Source organism: Arachis hypogaea, unplaced genomic scaffold (genome assembly GCF_003086295.3).
Source record: "Arachis hypogaea cultivar Tifrunner unplaced genomic scaffold, arahy.Tifrunner.gnm2.J5K5 arahy.Tifrunner.gnm2.scaffold_121, whole genome shotgun sequence".
Taxonomy (NCBI): domain Eukaryota; kingdom Viridiplantae; phylum Streptophyta; class Magnoliopsida; order Fabales; family Fabaceae; genus Arachis; species Arachis hypogaea.
The window spans coordinates 30152-37734 of NW_027255522.1; the positions used below are offsets into that span (position 1 = coordinate 30152).

General features: G+C 38.3%; 1 non-coding gene across 1 annotated transcript; it reads left to right on the forward strand.

The window, feature by feature from the left end:
• The first annotated feature begins 1243 nt into the window (after nucleotides 1-1243).
• LOC114927287 (small nucleolar RNA R71) lies at nucleotides 1244-1349 on the forward strand. The gene has a single exon (XR_003817630.1). It is a non-coding gene; the product is annotated as a small nucleolar RNA R71 (small nucleolar RNA).
• The last annotated feature ends 6234 nt before the right edge of the window (nucleotides 1350-7583 follow it).

The window sequence follows — 7583 nt, forward strand, 5'->3', positions numbered from 1 at the left end:
TATATTGCCAAGGAATTGGGATCTAATCACCTAAGATTGCCAAGGAGATCAATGAATGTATTGATTGAGGAAGAGATGAAAATGAATTTGATCCAGAGAATTATAACATCTCCTGACCCCCATGAGCTTTCCCATCTCTGATCTACCCATTCTTTTACATTCTGTCTTTAATTTGATGCCCAATTTCCCATTCTCATTTACTTTCTTGCAGTTTAAGCTTCTGCCCTTTAATTACTTGCAATTTAAATTTCTGTTCTTTTTATTCTGCAATTTAATTTCTGTTCCTTTAATTTCTTACAATTTAAGTTTTCTGCCAATTTACATTCTACAACAGCAATTTAATTCTGATTTCGCTCAACTAGAATAATTCTCCAATTAACATTGATCAACCAACCAATCCATGTGGGATTTGACCTCACTATACAGTATGTTTTTTACTTGACGACAATCCGGTGCACTTGCCGGTAGAAAATTGTTGAGAGACAGTTTTCAGGACATCAAGTTTATGGCACCGTTTCCGGGGATTGTTTTGTAGTGACAATTACTAAATTGGAGGATAACTAGATTTGATAATTTTCTTTTCTTTTGTTAATTGAATTTCAATTTCTGCTGTTACATTTACTTTCTTCAATTTTAGTTGTTTCTCTCTATTTTTCTTTACTTCCTTACTTTCCAACAAAACTAATACACTGACTCATTAATTGTTTGATTAATTGCCTCAATTGCTCTAACCACACCTTCTCATTAACTGTGAAATCTTCAGTTGCTGGTTGCTGCTTGTTTTGGTACTTGTATGATAGGTAGAAGAGGGGTTTCAACCTCTTTTGACAGTGAACCGGAGAGAACCTTCCTGGATTAAGGAGGGAGGCAAGAGGAGGAAGGCTATTGGCTTCCTCCCAGTTAACTCCTTCCTCTGTGTCCAACTCTCCTTGAGGTGTTGGTTGAGTATGGATGGCTGCACCCTGATTCTTCTCCATTTGCTTGGTCAAATCAGCTTGTTGCTTAGTGATCATCTTATTCTGGGCCAGGATTGCATCCATATGGTTTAGCTCCATAACTCCCCTGTTGTTGCTTTTGTCTAAGGCATAAAAATACTAATTATCAGCCACTGTTTCTATCACATCAATGGATTTTTTCAATGGTCTTCTTCTTGTTAAGGGATTCACCAGATGAGTGGTCTATAGCTTTCTTTGATTCATAGGAAAGTCCTTCATAAAAGATATGCAATTGCACCCATTCATTAAACATATCAGGGGGACATTTCCTTGTCAGGTGTTTGAATCTCTCCCAGGCTTCATATAAGGTTTCACCATCCTGCTGTCTGAATGTTTGCACCTCATTTTATTCACTCTCTGAGGAAGGTAGAACTTTGCTAGGAATCTATTCACCACATCCTCCCAGGTTGTAAAGCTTTCTTTGGGAAATGATTCTAGATATTTGGATGCTTTGCCCCTCAAAGAAAATGGAAACAGTAGCAATCTATAGGTGTAAGGATGAACACCATTAGATTTAACTGTATCACAGATCTTTATGAATGTAGTGCGATGCTGATTAGGGTCTTCTGGGAACTTCCTCCGAAAAAACAATTTTTTTGCACGAGAGTGATGAGCTGAGGCTTCAATTCGAAATTATTATCATGGATAGTTAGCTTTTGAATGCTGCTACCACAGTTTCTCGGTTTGGATTGATGTAGGAGCCTAGAACTCTCCTCTCTTGTCGAGCAGGGTTGGCTGCACCTCCTCTGGCATGATTGTTCACCTCTCCTTCCTGATGGTTTTCCATATCATTCTCCATGTTTATATCCAAGTCTTCCTCCTCTTCATCTATACCAATAGCCTTCTTTCCTCTTGCTTTCCTCCATAATCTCAGGAAGGTTCTCCCCGGTTCACTGTCAAAAGAGGTGAAACCCTTCTTCTACCTGTCATATAAGTACCAAATAAGCAGCAACTAGCAAGTGAAGATTTCACAGTTAATGAGAATGTGTGGTTAGAGCATTTGAGGCAATTAATCAAACAGTTAATGAGTCAGTGTATTAGTTTTGCTGGAAAGTAAGGAAGTAAAGAAAAATAAAGAGAAACAACTAAAATTGCAGAAAGTAAATGTAAAAACAGAAATTGAAATTCAATTAACAAAAGAAAAGAAAAATGCTCAATCTAATTATCCTCCAATTTAGTAATTGTCAATTCAAAACCAATCCCCGGCAACGGCGCCATAAACTTGATGTCCTAAAAACTGTCTCTCAACAATTTTCTACCGGCAAGTGCACCGGATTTTCGTGAAGTAAAAACTCACTGTAGAGTGAGGTCGAATCCCACAGGGATTGGTTGGTTGATCAATGTTAATTGGAGAATTGTTCTAGTTGAGCGAAATTATAATTGAATTGGTGTTGCAGAATGTAAATTGGCGGGGAAACTTATATTGTAAGAAATTAAAGAAACAGAAATTAAATGCAGAATAAAAGAACAGAAACTTAAATTGCAAGTAATTAAAGGGTAGAAGCTTAAACGCAAGAAAGTAAATCGGATCGGGAAATTGGGGCATCAAATTAAAGACAGAATATAAAAGAATGGGTAGATCAGAGATCGGAAAGCTCATTAGGGTCAGGAGATGTTATAGTTCTTTGGATCAAATTAAATTCATTTTCATCTCTTCCTGAATCAATGCATTCATTGATCTTCTTGGCAATCTTAGGTGATTAGATCCAATTCATTGGCAATCCAATCTCTCTAAGCATAAAAAATTGCCAAATTCCTTGATTTAAGTGCTCTATGGGAGATATGAGATATGGTCACTGATTATACCACACATATTCATAGATCAAAGTGTTGGTAGGATTACATGTCACGATATCCATCCAAACCCCAATCTAATCCCAATGTGAGAAAGCATTTCTAGCATGATCTCATCATTCTCTTCCAAGGTTCAGAGGAGATCCAATTATGGATAGCTTCTTTCCCAAGACAACTATCCACTGGGATGAAGAATGAAAGCTTTCTAGCAAGATCAAAGAAAAGAAACAAGAAGAAGCATGAAAACTAATATTTATCCATTGAGTTACATAGAGCTCCCTAACCCAATGAAAGGGTTTAGTTGTTCATAGCAAAATGAAAATTAAATCTGGAAAATATATTGCAGAATTGAAAAGTTTCAGAAAGAGGAAAATTGGGCAGAGTTTTAATACAGTGTGTAAGCCCCTCCAACTAACTTGAATTCTAAGCTATTTATACACTTTCTTCCATTGATCTTCAGGGTCTGAATTGGACTTTGGCCTTAATTGAAATGGGTTGAAGTTGCTCCAATTGGCTTCCCTTGCTGTTGGAAGAGATATGCTTGAATTGCAGTTGTTCTTATGCTCACGTTGGAGTCCACGTTTGAGGGCCAACACTGAGTCAAATGTCCTTCAGAGAAAGTTGATTTTGGAAGTTTTGAGCAACGTTTGACTCAACGTTGAAGTGCCAACATTTTCTTGTCCACGCGTACGCGTGACCTACGCGTGCGCGTGGATAGTACAATTTACCAGGTCACGCATCCGCGTTGCTATGCGTGCGCGTGGATGCCAAATTCCCAAACTTCAACTTTTAAAAACGTTTTCGAAGACGTTGGCATTAGTGTTGGATCAACAACGCCCCCTCCAACGTTGATTCATCCACGCTGCACGTCATATACGCGTGCGCGTGGATTGCCAATTTTCACGCTCATGCGTACGCGTAGCAATACGCGTGCGCATCGATGCCGCATTTTCAAAAATCATGATTTTGGAGCTCAGATCGCGCACGTTGGCCTCAACTTTGGACTGGCAACGTTTCCTCCAACGTAGGCCTATCCATCCCGTGCGCGTCACCTACGCGTGTGCGTGGATTGTCAAAATTGCACAATCCACGCGTGCGCGTATAAGCATGCGTACGCGTCGCCACCGTTTTCCAAATTTTCCAAAAAGTAACTTTGTATCAAGCGTTACAGGTAACATTGGCTCACCCAATGCTCCCTCCAACATGGGGTATCAGAATTATGCAGCAGATTTTGCTCTGCCTTCCTTCTCAATGTTTGAAGGCAATGTGGTGGTGCAACTTTGGCCACCAACATTGCTTCCTCTTCATCCTTTCCATAGCCATTCTTCAACCTCCTTCCATGCATTTCTTTACCTGTCATCAACCAATACATACATCAAAGCCTTGGTAAAGTCATAAGAACTCTCATCATTCTTAGCACACAAGTAACTATGGCATAATTCTTATGAAATTGCATCAAAATAACCATCATTGAATGAATATAGGCATACATGTATTTTTAACTCAATTGCTTACTTATAGCTCAAGAAAGTACATAAAACCTAATGAAATCAGAAGAAAAAGGCTAGTAAAACTAGCCTAAGATGCCTTGGCATCACAACACCAAACTTAAATCTTGATTGTCCCCAAACAAGCAATGAATTATTGAGAAGAATGCATGAAACAGAGGGTAATGTCCATATCAGCCAAGTCATTGACCTTAATCATGGGGTTTTATGCAAAAATGTTGCAGCTCACTTTTTTTTTATCCTAGGTAGGGAATGTCTCTTTTAAGCCTCAACTAGCATATTGTTATGACCTCTTATTATTCATCCATCATTGGTAATTGCTTTTCTTTGTTTTTCTTTTCCTGGGAACTTATTTCTCATTCGTAGCTTAGTGTCATGTGTTGTAGCATCTTCTTAGCTTATTTTCACTCAACACATATTCACCACAGATACTTGGCTCACAATTCTTCTTAAGACATTAGTGCCCAGCACCTCTTTAGGTTACTAAATGCCTTGTAACTAGGTTGCTCTTGATAATGGACTTTTGGTTTATAATCCCGATTAGTTAATCCAAGTTACCAAGTGTTTATTAAATATCATAACATCCCAGCAGATCCAGTACAAGACACACATGCATAGTCTTAAGGTCCAAGCTATTGTGTCTAGCCTTGTTTTTGTTTCTTCTATTTTGTTGCCACTTTTGGCTTTTCTTTTTCTTTCTTTTGATTTGTTTTCTTTCTTCAAGGAATTTCTATTTGCTAAGATTCATAGACCAGCAGCAAAAATTACACTAAAGAGGGACACTCTACCTATTTATTCATTATTAGTGAGCTAGCTACATAATTAGACATACATACCACCACTCAAATCATTATTTTATTCCTTATCAAATGGAACTAATTTCACTTCTGTTCAAATATTTCTTTTATTTAATTAAAAACAAGGGAACAAGCATACATTCAAGCAAGTGAAATTAACCAGGCACTTAGACTAAAACACTTAATTGGAATTTAAAGAAGACAAAAAGACAGAATTCAAGTGATTTCAAGTTAAAGTGAACTAAACATGAAGACATGTTCTTTCTTGTTGATGAACAAAGAACAATACCACATTTTCATTCTTTTGGTTGCTTTCCTTTACTCGATTCTCCTTTCTTTTTCGGGTCTTGTTTCTTTTTGCTCCTTCTTTCTTTCTAGTTGCTTTTCAGTTCCAAACAGCCTCATCCTACAGTCCAGCATCCTTCGACTGTTGCTACACTCCTTTCTTCATTTTCCTTGCATCTTTCTATTTGTGCCTGACATGGACGACTGGACGCTTTTCAAATGGTGGGATTCTTGATTCAGAAAAGGTAGGCTGCCCCACTAGATAGTCAAGCTATGCTTGAGTATCTCATGTCATACCCATCCTGTGCCTTATGTCTAGCTTCTCCAACTGTATGGTGCACCATTTCTTCCAGTTGAACAGGTTTAGGATGTAACCTTGTTGGCCTTATCTTGTTGTTTGGACAGCTGGTTGAAGGATTCTTAAAACTGGGCAGATTGCTCCCTTTGTGATTCCCAAAAATCTTGCTTGAAAATTTCTCTGCTGGTCCATCATTCTCAGTTGGAGCTCTTTCTGTCTTCTTGCGCTCTCTCATGTACTGTAATTGGAACTCTTCTTATTTTTCTTGACCTTCTGTGTATTGTTGAGCCATCCTTTCTATAGCTTCTTGTATTTGGCTCATTTCCATGGTGGTTTGTACTGAGAATGGTGGCTTTTCTTCTTGTTCTCTTCCCTGTTGTTCTTCCTGTTGTTCCTCTCCTTGTGGTTCTTCTCTTCCTTCCCTTCTTTGTGGTTTTCTCCGTGGCTGGGCAACTGTAACATTCATCATCCTTTCCAGAGTCAATTGGCATGCCCGGATTCAGCCAAATTGGATTTGCATCCTCTAATGGCACCCCTGGTTTTTATGCATAACCGCATGATGGTGCCTTGGGTAGTGAAGCCAAGATTCAGTTTAAACTTTCTTCAGAGGTCATTTGAATGTCTTTTACAATGATCTCATGGAATTTTATCTCCCCTCATATCATAATGCAGTGCAGCATGATGGCCCTTTCTTTGTTGGACTTCTGATGTGTTAACAATGCCCAAAATTAATCTTTTTATAAGTTCATAACCACCCTTTTGCTTCAGGGCAAGATCCTTCCTTCTCAGGTGTTTGTGCCCTCCATAAACATCCATCTTCCAATCAGTATTAATCACACAGATATCACTAGAAATTTCAATCATAATATGGATTTACCATTTATTCTCTCCTGATAACCAGGCTCATCAAAATGTGCTGCCCTTAGGCCCAGAACCTCATGATGGTCTTCGGGCTAAAATCAACCTCCACACCCCTTACATAGCTTTGTAAGTGGTGAGAATGGTTGTATCCATCGTCGTTGCATTAGCATAATATTCTCTTATGATGTTGGCAATTGATTCTGGTGATCGGGCTAGTGAGTGCCTCCCATTTCTTTTTTCTTATCTTCTCTCTTATTTCTGGGCAATCACCTTCGGGCAGCTGAAAAGGGATTTCTGGTAATATTCCTTGGAGTTCATCCATATATATTGTATTCATGAAATGATGATTTGAAACTTCCATTGATCAAATTTAATTCTTTCTTCTTCAACAACAGGCTCTTTTTCCTTTTCTTTTTTTGTGGCCTGATGAAGATGCCTTGGTTATCCCTTGTATTTTTTTGGTTGAGTAAAGGTGGATAAATAGTGATGAAGATTGGGCTAATGTAGTGCAATTTGGGATGAAAATGTGGTTTGAGAGTGAAATGAGGTTATGAACTCAATGAGACAAGAAGGGTTGATAAACCGCTTTTAGGGTTTATCTTTGTTAAATTTGAGTCTTTTAACAACCTTTTCTCATTTATTCAATGAAATAGCAGGTTTTGTGTTCTCCTTAATTTGTCTTAATGTGAAAATATTCTTTTAAATCCTTATTTTGATAATTTTTAATCTTCCTTTGATCCACTAGAGCCTTGAGTGTTTGTAGTTATTTCAGATTGAAAAGGCAGGATGGACAAAGGTATGAAGAGGAAAGCATGAAATGGGGAACACATGGAAAAGCAAGATTTACATTGCATCATCCATCCACACGCGTGGATCACAAAAACCCTGACGCGTGGTGCGGATTTGTAACCGCACTACGACAGTCCGGGTCGTAAGTAATACCTTACGTGAGTAAGGGTCGATCCCACAAGATGATGATAAGCAACAATAGTGTTTAATAGGATTAGTTAGACAAACAGAAAAGAGTAATTGAGAGTTAAAAGCA